This window comes from Salmo salar, chromosome ssa09, assembly GCF_905237065.1.
Source record: "Salmo salar chromosome ssa09, Ssal_v3.1, whole genome shotgun sequence".
NCBI lineage: Eukaryota > Metazoa > Chordata > Actinopteri > Salmoniformes > Salmonidae > Salmo > Salmo salar.
The window spans coordinates 15,127,267-15,146,596 of NC_059450.1; the positions used below are offsets into that span (position 1 = coordinate 15,127,267).

The window sequence follows — 19,330 nt, forward strand, 5'->3', positions numbered from 1 at the left end:
AATCAGGACTTTGTATGTAAATATATTTCAATTCGTATCAACACGTTCAGACTGAGCATTTCAATGGTAAAAGGAGGCTCATGGAAATTATTAACAATTTATTAGGAGTTATTTTCATGAAATAAACACACACAGTGATTTATTAGACACAAAGGGATGATTTAAAAATAAAATGAAAAAGACTGCATGGGGGCTTTAAGCTGTCAGCTACATAAGGAATTCAAGTCATGACACCCATATAGCCAGACATCCCATCCTCTTCTTTTTTTCATCCTCATCCCTTTGTCATTTATCTTTACATGACAAGCTGATGGATATCAATATTCTCTGTGTTCCCACCGATCCACCCTGTGTATGAAAGCAGTATGAATATTTCCCGAAAGGGACATAAATCCTGTCTCACCAGGTCATTAGAATGCACTGGGGCTGGCTGGCTGTCTCCTGGCCCGGCCATAGATCTGGATTGACATGTCGGCCGACCTTGAGCCACCATGGCAGGACACCCCTAAACCCTGGTCCGATAACAGCTAGTCCTCTGCCCCTGCTGCTCACTCCAGACACACTACTCCAGAAGAGGAAAGTGCTAACTCTGATGAGAGGATGTGTTGCATCAATAAAAACGGCAACGACCACACAGCGTCATCATCAGTGTGTACTAATCATTGAGTGAGGCCAATCTACATGCGCATTATACACGTATGTTGTACATTAGCTGGGCTTGTTTTGTATTTAGTAGTTAGCCTATTTAGTTTGAGTGTGTGTGAGAGAGTGAATGACAGTGCTCGTAGGAAGGTTGTTGCTATTTATATTCTGCCGTCTGCCCAGCCCTTATGAGTGACTTGGATGTGTTAATAGTTCATGTTGATGCACAGAGGGAGCGAGAGTGGAGAGAGAGAGAGAGAGAGAGAAAGCAGCCAGTTTATCAGTCTCACTGCCCGCGTGGCACTCCGCACCAGAAAGACGTCTGTTGTCAATGGTGATGACGGTGATAACAGCAGTGAAGCAGTCCATGTTTGGACAAAGTGGATGATGTGATGTCATCCTAACAGTGTTTCAATGAGGACCATTCTCCACTCTAGGTACACATTAAATGAGAGGATGAGAGAGAGACAGAAAGAGTGAGAGCGAGAGAAAGAGAGATTGAGATAAGGAGCCCTCTCAATGCTCTACCAGCCAATAGCACATCTCTCAGTGAGGTACTGTTGTTCACGTAGACTCCAGTCAAGTATCCATGTCGCATCCAGGCTCCAGTTCCGGGTTTTGTGCGTCACCGGGCTGTGTGAACGGGCAGTGAGACTGCCTGCCGTGTTGTGCTGTGCTGCAGTAGAGGATTGTGTCGAGATTAGAAGTAGTCTCACTGGAGAGCAGAGCATCTTGCTGTCCGTTTCCCCTTTCCCCTTTTTTGCCATCCTCTTCAGAGGGTTCGGATAAAAGAAAAAGAAAAGAAGAGGAAAAAAGGAAGAGGAGGAAGGAAATAGAAAAGAGAGCTGACATCAGTGAGACTGGTTCAGAGTGAGAGTGAAGCATCTCTCACACACATGACTGTGTGATCCTCTGCTGTCATCGTGTGAAAGACAAGCCCATGCTCTCTGATGTCTCCCGCCTCTGGATACCTTGCCAGGTAAGTTCTCTCTCTTCTCTTCTCCTTTCTCCTCTGATAAAACGGATAGAAGAGTGGAGATTAGTTATTTTTCCTGGTGAGGTCGAAAAATACATCTCGTCTGTGATGTTCTGGTGGTATTGTTGTGATGTTGGCGTTGTGTTAATGCAAAGGTGGCGTGATGATTAAACAGGTTCATGTTGGAAGTAGGAGCCGCTTGCTTCAGCTTTTGGCAGAAGACGAGGCAGGCGTGATCATTTAGAGAGATGGCTAAGCCATATGTAGCCTACAGTTCTATGTACAGTTAGCAATACAGTTAGCTTAACCACGGGGCTCCCTTCAACAGACCAGTAATCCTACCACAGATCTCTGCAATATCTCAATATCTGTGTGTAGTGTAGCACATTTTAGTTGTTGTCCTTGAGCAGAATGAGTTGGGTTTTATTTGCTTCCGGTTTTTTATCCTCATATCATACCCACCTCATCCTCATGCAGTATTTTGGCAGTGGTTGAGACAGGAATGATAAAATGCAGTGATAAGAGAACAGGATTTGCCTGATAACGAACTGATTCTGGGTTGTAGTCAATTAAAATAGCTAAATAGTATTTTTCTGTGGGGGAAACCCAAGTATTCTCAGTAGACTAATGCTCAGAAGCTGATGACGAAGAGACTCTGTGACAGTGCTGGTTAGGGGGCATTTTAATTCACAAAGTAGGCAATATCTCTCACTGATTTGTATGTGTGTGGGCGGATGTTGCCTGTGTGTGTTTCAGTAAAGTGCGGGTGGGTGGTTTGAGGTTGCGTAAGTGGATTTCTCTATGATTGTGTGTGTGCCTGCGTGTGTGCTTACGTGTGTGTGTTTACAGTAACAGTATACTGCCACTCCATCATGTGTGGGGAGATGTGCTCTCTCTGGGTCCTGCTGGCATTCTGAGGATTTATAAGGTCCCTGTGGTCTGGCTCACGGTAAATTACACCTCTCGAGCACTGAGCCACTGCAGCTGGGTACCATACAATTCATACAGTACATGGAGCCTACAGAACACTGCTGCAGTGCAGAGCCTCTCACCCTGGTCAGGTCTCCTGTGCACGTGCTTCTAAAACACTGATCGGTATGCTTGAAGTTCTAAAGTCAAAAGCATGAGAGTTTTCCCCTGAACACTGGCCTAAGGTCAGTGTCACATTTTTCCTACCTGATGGTTAAGGTTAAGATTTAGTGCAGTAAGGAGATCCTAGATCTGTGCCTGGAGCAGTGGTCCTCTCCCTGGAGTAGAGTTGCGAAATTCCGGAAACTTTCAATGCATTTACAGGTCTTCCAGAAAACCTGGATGGAGGATTACGGATTTTCTGTTTATTCCATCCTAATTCAGGTAATCCTCCAACTGGGATTTTCGGGAAAACTAAGGAATTTATTGAACATTTCCGGAAGTTTTCAAACCCTACTCCAGGGAGAGGACCACCTCTCCAGGCACAGATCTAGGATCTCCCTACTGCACTAAATTCTACTGAATAGCTGCCACATTCCCTCAACGCTAGGAGCCTCCACCTGCTGTGTGTGTGTGTGTGTGTGTGTGTGTGTGTGTGTGTGTGTGTGTGTGTGTGTGTGTGTGTGTGTGTGTGTGTGTGTGTGTGTGTGTGTGTGTGTGTGTGTGTGTGTGTGTGTGTGTGTGTGTGTGTGTGTGTTACAAGGATAGTAAAACAACAAAATTCGGAAAAGTGGGCACATTTAGCCGGTCCCCACATGGAAAAGGCTATTTTAGGCTTAGGGGTTGGGTCTCCTCCCTCCTTAATTCCCACTCTCTGCGGACGACTTGGTCAACCACTCTGAAAAGAAGGTTGAAGACATCCGCTACTCATTCACTCAGCTTATTGAGAACACTGGTCTCACTCACACAAAACTACCCTACGCCTTGACCTCTTTCTCCCCTCTCTCTCCAGATGAAATCCTGTGACTGGCTGCCTGACAGGTCTGGCTGACTGACAACCTGCCCGCTCGACCCTATCTCCTCCTCCCTTCTCCAGACCATCTCTGGAGACCTTCTCCCATTCCTCAGTTCCCTCCTCAATTCATCCCTGACCACTGGCTGCGTCTCCTCTGACTTCAAAATGGCCCGAGTCGCTCCTCTCCTCAAGAAACCAACACTCAACTCATCTGATGTCAAAAACTATAGACCTGTATCCCTTTTTTGTTTTCTTTCCAAAACACTTGAGCGTGTTGTCTCTGATCAACTTTCTCGTTATCTCTCTCAGAACGATCTTCTTGACCCTAACCAGTCAGGCTTCAAGACGGGTCAATCAACTGAGACTGCTCTTCTCTGTGTCACGGAGGCTCTTCGCACTGCCAAAGCTGACTCTCTCTCCTCTGTTCTCCTAGATCTATTCGCTGCCTCTGACACGTGAACCATCAGATCCTCCTCTCCACCCTCTCAGGGCTGGGCGTCTCAGGCTATGCACACTCTTGGATTGCATCCTACCTGGCAGGCCGCTCCTACAAGGTGTCATGGAGAGGATCTGTGTCTGCACCACGTCCTCTCACTTCTGGTGTCCCCCAGGGCTCGGTTCTAGGCCCTTTCAATACATCAAGTCACTCGGCTCCGTCATATCCTCACATGGTCTCTCCTACCATTGCTATGGGGATGACACTCAACTACTTTTATCCTTCCCCCCTTCTGACAATCAGGTGGCGACACACACCTCTGGGTGCCTGGCAGATATCCCACCACCTCAAGCTCAACTTCGACAAAACAGAGCTGCTATTCGTCCCGGGGAAGGCCTGTCCGCTCAAAGACCTCTCCATCACGGTTGACTCCTAACTGTTGCCCTCCCAGAGTGCAAAGAACCTTGCCGTGACCCTGGACAAATCAAATCAAATGTTATTTGTCACATGCGTCGAATACAACCGGTGTAGGCCTGACAGTGAAATGCTTACTTACAAGCCCTTAACCAAAAATGCACATTTAAGAAAATACCTACCAAAAAAAAGTATGAGATAAGAAAAATAGTCTGCGTAGCCATTTGATTAGCTGTTCAGGAGCTTAGCTGTTCAGGACAACACCCTGTCGTTCTCTGCAAACGTCAAAGCAGTAACCCCCCCCCCCCCCCTTTCTAGCTCTGATTCTACTGGTAGCTACTTTATTGAGAAAAAAATGTACTTTCTATGCCTGTGATATGTGGTTGTCCCACCTAGCTATTTTAAGATGAATGCACTAACTGTAAGTCACTCTGGATAAGAGTGTCTGCTAAATTACTAAAATGTCAAATGTAAATGTTTAAGGGTTTGGGTTACAATTAGGGTTAGAATTAGGGTTAAGGGGTTAAGGTTAGATGTTAAGTTTGGGGTTTGGGGTTAGGTTTAAGGTTGGGTTAGGTTAAGGGTTAGGATTAGGTTTAGTGTTAGGGAAAATAGGATTTTGAATGGGAATCAATCATGTGTGTGTGTTGTGCATGCCATGCGCATGACACTAGACTAGACTTTAGGTACTAGCTAACTCATAAACAAGTGACATATAGCCATCGTGCTGCATGCCAAGGCTGTTTCTCCGGTCTGAATTTCCATCCTTGTTAGTTTCCCTAATGCACTGCAGTCTCTGATGGATTTACATGCAGGCAGTCCACCGAGGGGAGGGAGCTCAGTCAGTCCACAGGCGGATCAATCATTTTAACCGGAATCTTGGGGGCTGTATGTGAGCGTGTGTGTATGTGTGTGCGTGTGCGCTGTCACCTGGCTATTCGTCCTCTCTACCTGAGCTGGAGGCTGCACGTATGAATATTAATCAGGTTCACTATATCACCTTATGGATTGTCTGTCAAAAAATCTCTATTGAAGTTGTCCCTTTCAATGGCCTGTCAGGATAAACCGGAGCATTTTAGGGTGACACATACGCCTGTTGAAATAGAAAATGACTCTGTCACTTTAATTTTTAGAGAAGACAGATGACTTGAGTGCCGTTTGTGGATTTGAATCTGTAAACAGCGTGTTTCCATATTGCGTTACTTGGAATTGATTGATGTGGTTGAGAGGGATCATTTATTTGAGCCCTCGGCTACGAGAAATGTGTGTGTGTTGAACCACACATGACCATAAACGTGTGTGATGTTCCTTATTTCTCATGCAGCATCGTGAATGCCTTCCAGACATAAACTACTGTACTAGGCTATGGCACTGTGAACATTGACAAATGCCCCCGTTCCCTTATATAGTACTCCCACTACATTACATGGACATGTACTGTACGCTTGTGCACACACACTTACACATCAATACGCACAAAGAAATTATGCGTATTGGGGTCACTTAGAAATGTCCTTGTTTTTGAAAGAAAAGCAGTGAGAAATTGCCAAGAAACTGAAGATCTCGTACAACGCTGTGTACTACTCCCTTCATAGAACAACGCAAACTGGCTCTAACCAATTTCTCGCATGGAATAGCCTTCATTTCTCAGAACAAGAATAGACGAACGAGTTTCAGGAGAAAGTTATTTGTTTCTGGCCATTTTGAGCCTGTAATCGAACCCACAAAGGTTGATGCTCCAGATACTCAGCTAGTCTAAAGAAGACCAATTTTGTTGCTTCTTTAATCAGAACAACAGTTTTCAGCTGTGCTAACATAATTGCAAAAGGGTTTTCTAATGATCAATTAGCCTTTTAAAATTATAAACTTGGATTAGCTAACACAACGTGCCATTGGAACACAGGAGTGAAGGCTGCTGATAATGGTCCTCTGTACGCCTATGTAGATATTCCATAAAAAATCTGCCATTTACAGCTACAATAGTCATTTACAACATTAACAATGTCTACACTGTATTTCTGATCAATTTGATGTTATTTTAATGGACAAAAAAATTGCTTTTCTTTCAAAAACAAGGGCATTTCTAAGTGACCCCAAACTTTTGAACTGTAGTGCATATTTTCTGTGTTTTGTTCACTGACTTCTCAGATATTATTGATGCTGAGCTACAATTGTGGTTGACAGTTCTGGGGAAGTAATGTAAGTAGCCTACTGAAAATAGTACATAAGTAAAGAAAATACCTAAAATAAAAAAGCTGAGATCCCACTGACAACAATTAATTGACTATATGTATATATTATCACCATTATTGACACTGTTTAGGGTAATTCATATGTATCCCATACTATAATATATTTGCTCATTGAATTGGTCCATTTCAGTGGAGGGGCCATTCGACATTTGATCATCATTAGGATCAAAGAATGAAGCTTCATCGGTGACGTGACTAAAAAGTCCCCACTCGCATAATTTCACACTTGGTTTGGCAGGTTCCTGGATTACAGATGGTTCAGTAGTTATTAAATGTATTGAATTATCTCTGTTTGCATTGCTTCCCTCATTCAGTCATGCTGCTGTCTGTGCTGTGGGATGGGAGAGGAGAAGGATGATCGTGTTTGCTGAGACGACCTGAAGGTTCCAGCTCTCGTGTTGATTTGCACAGTTTAATGAGCCAGATTGTCACAGTTCAACTGGCCTCATCCATTGGACTGATGAGACACAGACACACACACGCGCCCACACACAAACACACGCATGCGTGCACACACACACACACTGGACTCATCCAGTTGACTACTCAACAAGCAGCAAATACCCTAGGGGACGTAAAGTCATCATTTATGTACAGTATGCCTGATTAGCATAAGCATTATGCTATTTATAAACTGTACTATTTATATGTACATACTGCACACCAACACTCAGGAAAACATGTTGGCCAAGGCTTTGAATAACATTACAATCAATGGGGCGTGCGAATGGTTAGATATGTATTACTAGCAATGTGAGTTTGCCCTGTGTGACAGGAGCTGTTATTATTTGGATGCTGATGGCTATCAGATTATGGGTAGTCTTCTGGGATAATGGTTTTGACTCCAATCAGTGTCCAGTTGACTCCATCTGTGACGAACACACAAAGGCACACATGCGCTGCCAGACAGCATCAATGAGGTTCTGAATACACTCCTTCTTTAGTGCAGCACTCGTTCCTGATGGGGATGGCAAACCTCAATTCAGCCCAAAAGGAAAAGAAAACACTATCTTGTCTTGCCTTAACATCTCTATACTGCAACCTGTGACAATGCCAGACCTCATCTCCATCCACAACAGTGGTGGTCAGTGCCGTTTAAGATGAGGGAGGACCTTTTTTTTTTATGAGCATGGCCTTATTTCTATTACAGCATATTGGATGACTTTCATTCATATTCCATTCACCCAATGCGATAGGTTCAGGCTACTACATGATACTCTAATTTTCCCTATACCCATCATGAGGTTGCTACAACCTTGCCTATGAATGAAAGTTTACAACGTAGGTGCACACAGGTCAAGAGACAAATTTGAGGTGACAGACAGTGACACATGGATAGACAGTGACATTCAATACCGCCTTGCACACTCTTGCCTGCATCTAGCTGATATAGGGTGTAATCATTAGTCCAACAGTTGCAAATGAGAGTTTCTATTGGAAAAAATTCAGGTATGTTTATCCTTGTTTTGTTCCGTTTGCTTCCATTTAAGAAACATTTTAACAGAATCGGCGAATTCTCGCGCGTAAATACAGTTCACTTTCATAGCAGCCACGTTGTATTCCTTCAATTGTGGACTTCAATGCACAACACATCAGCTGTATGTGACCAGCCAAAAAACCTTTCCATACCAAACTGCTACACACAGCCTACATCGTTGTCACCATATTAGCTAAAGTAACGTCATAGTCAGCATAGCTAATAGAACTAGCGCGTTAGTAAACCCTCTACAATCATGCAGTAACATTACAGTGTATAGTCAGTAAGCAGTTACACTGGTGGCTCCGGGTGGCAATAAATTAATAAAACCAAAAGCTTACCTTGACTTGGAAGAGTTCCAGTGTTGTGTTGGAAAGTCATAGCCAGCTAATTAACATAGCATCCCTCTGTTTGAGCACGGTGTTTCAGTAGGGTAAACTAGCTAGCTGCATTTGCAGTAAATGAAAGGGAAAGTGACATTTTTTTCAATCTCTCTATTTCTCTCTTGCTTCTCCTGAATTTTGGAAGAAAAGAATTTCTTAAACTGTTCAACTTTTGTATTTCTCTCTCTTTGAATCAACTACTTACCACATGTTATACACTGCAGTGCTAGCTAGCTGTAGTTTATGCTTTCAGTACTAGATTAATTCTCTGATCCTTTGATTGGGTGGACAAAATGTCAGTTACTGCTGCAAGAGCTATGATAGGTTGGAGGACGTCTTCCGGAAGTCTATGGAAGGGGATGAGAACCATGAACCTCCTAGGTTTTGTATTGAAGTCAATGTAACCAGAGGAGGACGGAAGCTAGCTGTTATCCGGCTACACCATGGTGCTACCCTACATAGTGCTGTTGAGTCTACTGTAGACCTTCTTTGCAAAATAGTGTTTTAATCAAATATTTGGTGATGTGATTATATTTAGTATAATGTTATCTAAAAAGGATAACTTTTTTAATGTTTTCAAATTTTTATTTTTATGAAATTAACTGAGGAGGATGGTCCTCCCCTTCCTCCTCTGATGAGCCTCCATTGATCCACAAGTAGCTTAGTACTCCAAGGGCCACCTACCAAAGTGACCCAAAAAACAGAACTGCATTTCAGCAACACTATGTAGATGTTATGAACATGAATAAGACTTGTGACTTATGACACAATTCAGCTACATTGACCACTTTCCCAACAAGTTACATAACAACTTAGAGTGTATGAAATCTTAGTCTACTTCTCTGCTATGTAAATCTGAAATCAGAACATAAATAACTTTTACCAATCAAGAGGTACAGCTGTTTTAGTAACTGCATCAACTACACTTTCTCAACATGTTTACTGACATGTTGACCACTTTCCCAACAGCTTGGACAAAAACGTATTATGTATGAAATCTTGGTCTACTTTTGCTTTTCAAATCTAAAATCAGAACAGAAATATCTTCTACCAAATAAATTATAGCACTGGAGAAGCACTTAAGACTGATTATGCCACACAGCTCACCCCAACCCACTAAACTAACCCACGCATTAACCAAACTACAATAGTGACCCCACTTACTATAGCTAACCATGGCCTACCTATCTAAAACATTCACTATTACTACTATAATGTACTGCTACTAGAACTTCTGGTCTATCAACAATTTATAAAACATTCACTACATTTCCTACACAAGCCTCAATTTTCCACTAGATGCACCATCATATTTCTCTCCCAAAATAATAGACTAAAATGTCTTCCACTAACATAAACATTAAGGATGTAACAATTCGCTGATACACGTGTCCTCTACTTCAGTGTCAAACTGCATGTAACTGTGTTGACCATCATTACTCTACAAGTCATTTTGCATTCCATTGCCAAACAACCCCCAGGCAATATCAGTAGCATAGTCCACCCACCTGCACACTGTGCCAAGCTTCATGCGTTGATCAACACGAGATAGGCGGCCTGTTCCTGATCATGCACATCTGCACAGCACCTTCAGCATTAAATGCTAAAATGACTTACGTGATATTAGGCTTTATTGGTTGAGTGACAACCTAAGTAATTTGCAAGGTTATTGTTATCTATGCGCTGTTGAAAATTGTTTTACCAGAATAAAAGTAAGCTACCGGAGACACAACGCTCATCTGGCTATACCCGCAGAAGGGGGCTTACAATAGATTTTATTGAGATTGTTCAGGTTGATCGTCAGCAATAGTTTTGGTAGTTGCTTCAAACAATCAGTTTAAAGCAAAAGTGTACAACACATTATGAACACCTGCTCTTTCCATGACAGAGACTGACCAGGTGATTCCAGATGAGCGCTATGATCCCTTATTGATGTCACCTATTAGATTAACTTAAATCAGTGTAGATGAAGGGGAGGAGACAGGTTAGAGAATGATTTTTAAGCCTTGAGACATGGATTGTGTTTGTGTGCCATTCCGAGGATGAATGGGCAAGACAAAATATTTAAGTGCCTTTGAACGGGGTATGGTGGTAGATGTCAGGCCACCGTTTTGAGTGTGTCAAGAATTGCTGCTGGGTTTTTCACTCTCAACAGTTTCTCATGTGTATCAAGAATAGTGCACCACCCAAAGGACATCCAGCCAACCTGACACAACTGTGGGAATCATTGGAGTCAACATGGGCCAACATTCCTGTGGAACATGTTGGTCAATTTCAGATGATCAGTTCTATATAATTATCAAACTTATACATTGGTAGTAGAAAGGAAACACAAACTCTGTTTAAGTATTAAAATTCTCCTTTAGTAATACAATTGTAGGCAGAAGTTGGTACAGAGTACAGTATATGATAGCTCTCCCCAGGTTCTGCAAGGTGTCTAAGACATCCTGCAGCTTATATAGGTATAGGTTAATAACAAGGTGACATTTCGCAATAGATAAGTCTAAGCATCTTCTGCCAGTTGGCGGTTTCCATCAGTCCTGTGGTGGCCTTGTGTTCTCAGAAAACCAGTCATATTCTCAGAACCTCAGACAGTCACAGTTGGACCCAGACAGGAGGAATATGAGCGTAGGTGATTTCCACCTTCTGATAGTGTCTGCAGGGCATATCACTCAAAACAGGTGTAAACCCACACACAGAGCTCTCCTAAGAGGAGACCTTACAGTTTATCATAACACAATTTATTAACCCTTTAAAAGGTATGAGGCCTTGGTTTAACCCCTTCATTTCCCCCTTTGAGCCAACCAGGCCTCAACAAAAGTGCATTAGGCTGCAAGCAATCCTCAGGAGATTGAGGATAGAAATAAGGGTCTAGGTGTTGTGTACTCTTATCTGTTATGATGGTTGTGACATCTTCTGGCAGCGCGATAGGTGGTGCCACCCCTGATACTCCTGGACCTTCACCGCTGTAGCTGTTGCTGTGATGACCTGGTATCCATTTTCTCTTGTGGACCTTCAGCTTGATCCATTCTCCCACGTCAACAGGTAGGCGGTCTGGGACATCCTGCTCTGGAACTTCCTGGGCTTTCCTGTATTGGGAATACAAAGACATAACATTATGGGTTAGTTGCTTCATATATTTGCTCAAATCATCATCCAGTGCAGTCAGGTCAGCCAGTTTTGGAGCCATTTGTCTGTGTAAAGGAGCGTTCATTGGACGGCCAGTTAAGAGCTCATGTGGGCTAAGCCCTGTTCCGTGGTTTATACTATTGCACATTTTCATCAGGACTAAGGGAAGACACTCTACCCATGACTTCCCTGTGTAGTGGCATGCTTTGGCAAGCCCCCCTTTTATGGTTTGATTAGCCCTCTCAGTAATCCCATTACTTTGTGGGTGGTAGATACAGACTTATGATCTATCCCCAATTGGGCAGCCACCTGTGCAACCACATCTCCTGTCAAATGGGTGCCATTGCCTGTGGAGAGAACTTCCGGTATACCAAATCTAGGGATGATTTCCCTTACCAGAAGTTTTGCTACCATTTTGGCATCACAGTGCACGGTTGGAAATGCTTCGACCCACTTGTTAAAATGGTTAATTATTACCAGGCAGTATCTCTTTCTTTCCTTTCGTTCAGCCATGCCTATGAAATCCATAGCTAAATGGGTGAATGGGCCGGCCAGCGCTGTACCGAAATTTCCCTGGTTTCAGGGGGGTACCCTTACCAAGGTGGTATTGCATGCATGTAGTACATTTATACACATGTGTTTTCCAAATTTCAATCAGATTTGGACAAAACCTGGTGTCAGATATTAGTCTAACCATCTCCCCCCTTGGCGCTTGGCCCACTCTGTGGGCCAAGCGACACACAGAGGAGACGAGAGGTAAGGGCAGGACAGGTTTGCCAGAGAGAGACTGCCTCCACAGTCCATCAGGGCCCCTAGAGCAACTTCTAGACTCCCTCAAAGGGTGATTAAGTGCATCCGCAGCCTGGTGTTGGTCCAGATCAGTGATTTCAGACGTACACAGGGTAGTAAGCATAACGGCATGAGTATGGCAGCGAGAAGCAGCATTCTTAGCAGCAGCATCAGCAGCGGCATTACCGAAACGAATGTTATCAGTGTTGCCTGTGTGGGCACGGACCTTGAGAATAGCCAACTCAGCTGGAAGCAGCATGGCCTCCAGCAGGGCTTCAATCTGTAAAAGGTTTTTAATTGGAGTACCGGATGCATCAACAAAATCCCTGCCTTTCCAAACCCATACCCAAGATAGGCAAACACCATTGGCGTATGCAGAGTCAGAATAAATGTTAACCTTCAAACTACTACCTAATATACAGTACATGCTTCAGTAAGGGCCAGGAGCTCAGCTTGTTGTGCTGAGCAATGTTCAGGCAAGGGCTGTTCAATCAACAATGACCTATCCAGTGAGACTATACCAAACCCTGCATGTTTCCTACCAGTCTCCCTATCAATAAAGGCAGAGCCGTCAACAAAGAGTGTAACATCAGGGAGTATGAGAGGTTCATCATAGAGGTTAGGCCTGGTGTTAGAATCACGTTGGACTTGACAGTAGTGAGGTTCTCCATCTACCAGAGACACGTGCAGTTGTGCTGGGTTAACAACAGAGCATCATGGAATCGTAAGGTGAGGCTGTGTCAGAAGGCATTCATACCCAGAAATCCCTGCAGCTGTTGATAAAGGCACATGTTTCTCATATGGCCTGCCACACCGCAGTACCAGCACACCAGCGGTTGTCTCTGTATGGGTAGGTATGTTTGTGGGTTCCCATATGGTTGAGGAGGGAACTGAGTAGCAGGTGCTTGGGTAAACTGTTGAGCACGTTGTGGAGGAGGCTGCTGCTGCAGGGCAGCTGGGGTTACAGCCACCATTAGATTGTTGGTTTTTCCTTTGTCCAGTTGGGCTAGTTGGACTTTCTTGAGTTGTGTGTCAAGGTCAGTCTCCTTGCTTTTTCTTCAGTCTTCATTTTTTCCAAGCTCTGCAGTGATGCGGGGCAATTATTTTGCTGCTGTGTCCAAGTCCCCAAAACTCCATGGTTTGTAATCATAGTACGGTTGTCCCGTACCTCAGGTCTTTATCACCAGAGGGTAAGTTCCCACGGAACACCTGGCTGTGTCTTCATCCATTCAGTCCGTTTCATCGCCAGTCTCTGTGATGTTGGGGGCTGTATGTTTTTAAATTCACCCTGTAATAGTGCTACCTCACTTTGCAACATGTTTGATAAGCGCCATAGTTCTGCCCTCAAGCAATCCAGCTGTGGCTGCATACTCTGTGAACCGGCAGCACGTGCATGAGAGTCCTTCAGACTGTCGGGAAACTCGCCTTCTTCTTCAATTTCAGCTCCACTTTCGTCTTATCTCCTCTTCTCTTCCTTTGTTAACCTCTCTAGGGTCGGTGGGACAAAATCGTCCCACCTACTCAACAGCCAGTTGAATCCCGTGGCGCGTTATTCAAATACCTTAGAAATGCTATTACTTCAATTTCTCAAACATATGACTATTTTACACCATTTTAAAGACAAGACTCTCGTTAACCTGTTGGGGGTAGGGGGCAGTATTGACACGGCCGGATAAAAAACGTACCCGATTTAATCTGGTTACTACTCCTGCCCAGTAACGAGAATATGCATATAATTATTGGCTTTGGATAGAAAACACCCTAAAGTTTCTAAAACTGTTTGAATGGTGTCTGTGAGTATAACAGAACTCATATGGCAGGCAAAAACCTGAGAAGATTCCTTACAGGAAGTGCCCTCTCTGACAAGATCTAGTTCTTCTTGTCTCTGTTTATTGAAGACTGAGGATCTTTGCTGTAACGTGAAACTTCCTACGGCTCCCATAGGCTCTCAGAGCCCGGGAAAAAGCTGAATGATATCGAGGCAGCCCCAGGCTGAAACACATTAGCGCGTTTGGATAGTGGCCGATCAGAGGACCATTAGACTGTTGCTCGTGCACGAGGGCACGAGATGTTTTTATTTTCCCTCTCTTTGAACAAAAACCACCACTTCCGGTCGGAATATTATCGCTTTTTTACGAGAAAAATGGCATAAAAATTGATTTTAAACAGCGGTTGACATGCTTCGAAGTACGGTAATGGAATATTTCGAATTTTTTTGTCACGAAATGCGCCGTGCTCGTCACCCTTCTTTACCATTCTTTACCAAATTCAAAAACAGAAATACTCATTATAAAAATTCATTAAACATACAAGTGTTATACATCAAATTAAAGATGAACTTCTTGTTAATCCAACCACGGTGTCAGATTTCAAAAAGGCTTTACCGCGAAAGCATACCATGCGATTATCTGAGAACAGCGCCCAGCAAACAAATCATTACAAACAGTTAGCAGCCAAGTAGAGTTACACAAGTCAGAAATAGTGATAAAATTCATCACTTACATTTGATGAATTTCATATGGTTGCACTCACAAGACTCCCATTTACTCAATAAATGTTCGTTTTGTTCGATAAATTCCCTCTTTATATCCAAAAACCTCAGTTTTGTTCGCGCGTTTTGTTCAGTAATCCACAGGCTCAAAGGCAGTCACAACAGGCAGACAAAAAATCAGAAAAGTATCAGTAAAGTTCGTAGAAACATGTCAAACGATGTTTATAATCAATCCTCAGGTTGTTTTTAGTCATAATAATAGATAACATTTCAACCGGACAAAAGTTTCGTCAATATAAAAGGAAAACAAGAAAGGCATGCACTCGGTCGTGCACATGAAACACCTCTGTGACACTGCAGGGTCCACTCAGTCAGACTGGTCTTACTCCCTAATTTTTCAGAATACAAGCCTGAAACAATTTCTAAAGACTGTTGACATCTAGTGGAAGCCATAGGAAGTGAAATTTGAGTTCTAAGTCAATGGATACTGTAATGGCATTCAATAGAAAACTACAAAAATAAAGAAATCCCACTTCCTGGATATATTTTTCTCAGGTTTTCACCTGCCATATCAGTTCTGTTATACTCACAGACATTATTTTAACAGTTTTGGAAATGTTAGCATGTTTTCTATCCAAATCTACCAATTATATGCATATCCTAGCTTCTGGGCCTGAGTAGCAGGCAGTTTATTTTAGGCACGCTTTTCATCCGGAGGTGAAAATAGTGCCCCCTACCCTAATGAATTAAGTTGCTTCCACTTATCCTTTTGTCTCTGACTTCATCATCGCAATGTCGTCTGATTTTGTCAACAGCTTTATCCATTTCTCTCTGCACCTTCTTTTATTGAGCTGCCATGAGGTCCTTTGCCATGGGGTCCTTTGTCCTTTGCCATCATTCCATACATCTCCTAGTTCTTGATACATCTTACTCAGTGGTGGGGACGAGACCAAGCACCTGGAGCTATTAGTTCGTTTGGGAGTAAATTGCTTTAAACATATCTCCGCAGTAGGGAGGGGGTGATGGAGCATATTGTGGAGCGCTGCATTCTAGAGGGAGCTTCTCGGCCTTGAGAGAACCAGGGTCTTTAATCTTTGTCAATTCCTTTTTCAAACAGGTAGCTTTCTGTTGAGTCCAGAACAGGTTACCCTCAGTTTTTAACATTGACAAAGCAGTCACAGAAAACAGGGTGGATTTTTTATTTTCCTTGGTCTTATTTTCCTGTCTTCTTTTCACGATATTCTGTACATGTTGATACTTGGTTTTATTAAACGACCCGTCCTTTATTAAACGACCCTTCCAATCATGCCATTCTTGAAAACCCAGGTTAAGTCTTTTCCCATAGTGGGGTATTTTCTTACTAAGAACTGTAGAGGGGTGGCGGGTTTCATAGCGACTGGTCCCTCAGGTAACTCTGAGCTCCCGTCTGCCATATCTCAAAATGTTTTATTTTTAATTAGGCTCTGTGTAATGTGAATACAGATAAATGAATGCAAAATAACCCTGTATGTGTATAGTCTATCCCTTAAGTTTATTTAAAGCAGGGTGATAAGTAAATGATAACTGTATACCATGTAATGTATGGGTGGTGTGTCACGGGTGTCATAGGGATTGGACCAAAATGCAGCGGGAATGTGTATACTCATCTTTTATTAGGCAGAAAGAAGGAAAAACAAAACAAAACACACGTATACAAAAACAACGACGATAAACAGTCCTGTAAGGCTTACAGGTATACAAGGAACAACTACCCACAAAATCCCATAGAAAAACACCCCTCTTAAATAGGACCTTCAATTAGAAGCAACTAGGAGCAGCTGCTTCCAATTGAAGGTCAACCCAACAAACACCACATTGAAATAGACATACTAGAACATAACCCAACAAACCCCGAAACACTCTAAACAAACACCCCTCTTAAATCAGAACATAGCCCAACAAACCCCGAAACACTCTAAACAAACACACCCCTACCACGTCCTGACCAAACTACAATAACAAATAACCCCTTATACTGGTCAGGACGTGACATGGTGTAAAATTATCATCATCTATGGAGCAACCACGAAATAGCAAATGATTCAAGATGATTTATAAATGGTATAAACTTTGGTGTAACCTCCACAACAATCCTGGTATCTTTGAGATAATCTTCTCCTTACAAGGGAGAAACTATTACTTCAAAACAATGTATTTTTAAAATGGCGTGGGTAAGTAACACATGGGCAGGTGTACTCCCTAATACAGCAATGGTGTATGCTTTAAGGTTTATCCCCCCCACAGGCAACCCTTCGAACATCTGATCCAAAAGTCCACTTCCCTAATTCAAATACACAGGCTTTATATTGTCTATAACTAACTTCTGATTTAACATCCAACCATCCAGTCATACCACACAGAAGACATGATACATAGAACAATTACAGAATACCTTATCCGAAAAATATTCAAACCCTTAACTCTGTCACAACAATCAGCGTTTTATACTTGGAGTTAATGCCCTAAGTCCTATCACCAAGTCTCATCAAACACAAACAATTATCGGCAGTTTATACTTGGAATTTATGCCCTGAGACCTATCGCCAAGTCTCATAATGATAAACATTTAACCCAGGAATTTATAACCTATTTCCACCTACGTGGGCTGTGCTTCCACCCACGGGTTGTGTAACAATAATTTCACACTTTCAATTATTCCACTATTACAGAGAAATTTAGGTTTGTATAAATTTAACAGTGAGGAAACACTTACTTGCCAGAATGACTCATTAACCACAACGTGCAAATTACAGACTTTAGATATAACAGGCATCTGCTTACCTTATAATTTTGTAGCGCTTGCACGTGGATCAATGGTCAGTCCAGCGAAGTGGTCACTCGCTCCTGGCAAGCTCGCCAAAGTGTTGGTCAATTTCTTCAACAGATGACCAGTTCTATATAATTATCAAACGTATATATTGGTAGTAGAAAGGAAACAGACTCTTTGTTTAAGTATTAAAATGATCATTTAGTAATACAATTGTAGGCAGAAGTTGGTACAGAGTACAGTATATGATAGCTCTCCCCAGGTTCTGCGAGGTGTCTAAGACATCCTGCAGCTTATATAGGTATAGGTTCATAACAAGGTGACATTTCATAACAGATAAGTCTAAGCATCTTCTGCTAGGTGGCAGTTTCCATCAGTCCTGCAGTGGCCTTGTGTTCTCAGAAAACCAGTCGTATTCTCAGAACCTCAGACAGTCACAGTGGGACCCAGACAGGAGGAGTATGAGCTTAGGCGGTTTCCGCCTTCTAATAGTGTCTGTAGGGCATATCACTCAAGACAGGTGTTAACACACAGAGGTCTCCTGAGAGGAGACCTTACAGTTTATCATAACACAATTTATTAACCATTTAAAATGGTATGAGGCCTTGGTTTAACCCCTTCAAATGCTTTTCATTTACATTACATTTTAGTCATTTAGCAGACATTCTTATCCAGAGCAACTTACAGTAGTGAATGCATACATTTTTTTTTACATTTTCTCCATACTGGCCCCCCATGGGAATTGAACCCACAACCCTGGCGTTGCAAACACCATTGCGTTGCAAACACCATGCTCTACCAACTGAGCCACAGGGATGCAACTCAATATTAGAAAGGTGTTCCTAATGTTTTGTACACTCAGTGTATATGGTAATTTTCAGATATACAGTATAGGGTGCAGTTGATCATTTCATAACGAGGACAGCAATCAATTTTTCGCGGCGCACTGCATGGCCAAAGCGAACAGAGAAGAGAAGACCACTTCGTAAAAACTTCCAACCGGTCCAAACCATTACATTTTGAGATGGGCTGAAATCCGAAGTTGTGCTACATATTCATAGGCTACATCATAGCTAATTTGTAAACAAACAAATATTGATACATTAATAGCTCAAACACTTAATCTACAAAACTTACAAGTTAGTTAGTTGGTGATGGTAATTGTTTTACCAAAGTGGGTGGACAAAAAACGAATCTTATCATGGTAATGGTAAATGCCTAGCCTCCCTTATGGCTCAGCTCAGGTGTAAACGAAAACTGAAACGAAAAGAAAAAATAATCATGAAAAAAATATTTTGTAAACTGACATGAAATAATTGACAAACCCGCCATTTGAAAAACTACAACTATGCTGAAACTATTATATTTGACTCCAAAACAAAATAAAATAAATTAAAATAAAAACCATGTTCATTTATATGTATTTTTTTTTAAACTTCTGGCAAAAATCTAATGGGGTTTTTAATAGGGTTTTAAAACCCTTGGGGGGGTTTCAAGCTATTGAATCTGCCGAGTAAATGTGGCCAGGAGATGGCGATGTTTCAAATAGGCCTAGCTTGTGCATCACTAACACTAGCTATCACTAGCTAACAGGGGAAAAATCAACTAGGT

The 19,330-nt window shown here is 42.4% G+C and overlaps 1 protein-coding gene across 1 annotated transcript in view; it reads left to right on the forward strand.

Moving 5' to 3' along the window:
• The first annotated feature begins 1,304 nt into the window (after positions 1-1,304).
• The window catches only part of LOC106610776 (disks large-associated protein 2), a 187,644-nt gene continuing 169,618 nt past the window's right edge, over positions 1,305-19,330 (forward strand). Inside the window, exon 1 of the mRNA XM_045723417.1 lies at positions 1,305-1,621. The gene's annotated coding sequence lies outside the window, so the exon portion shown is untranslated. The remainder of the gene's footprint in view (positions 1,622-19,330) is intronic.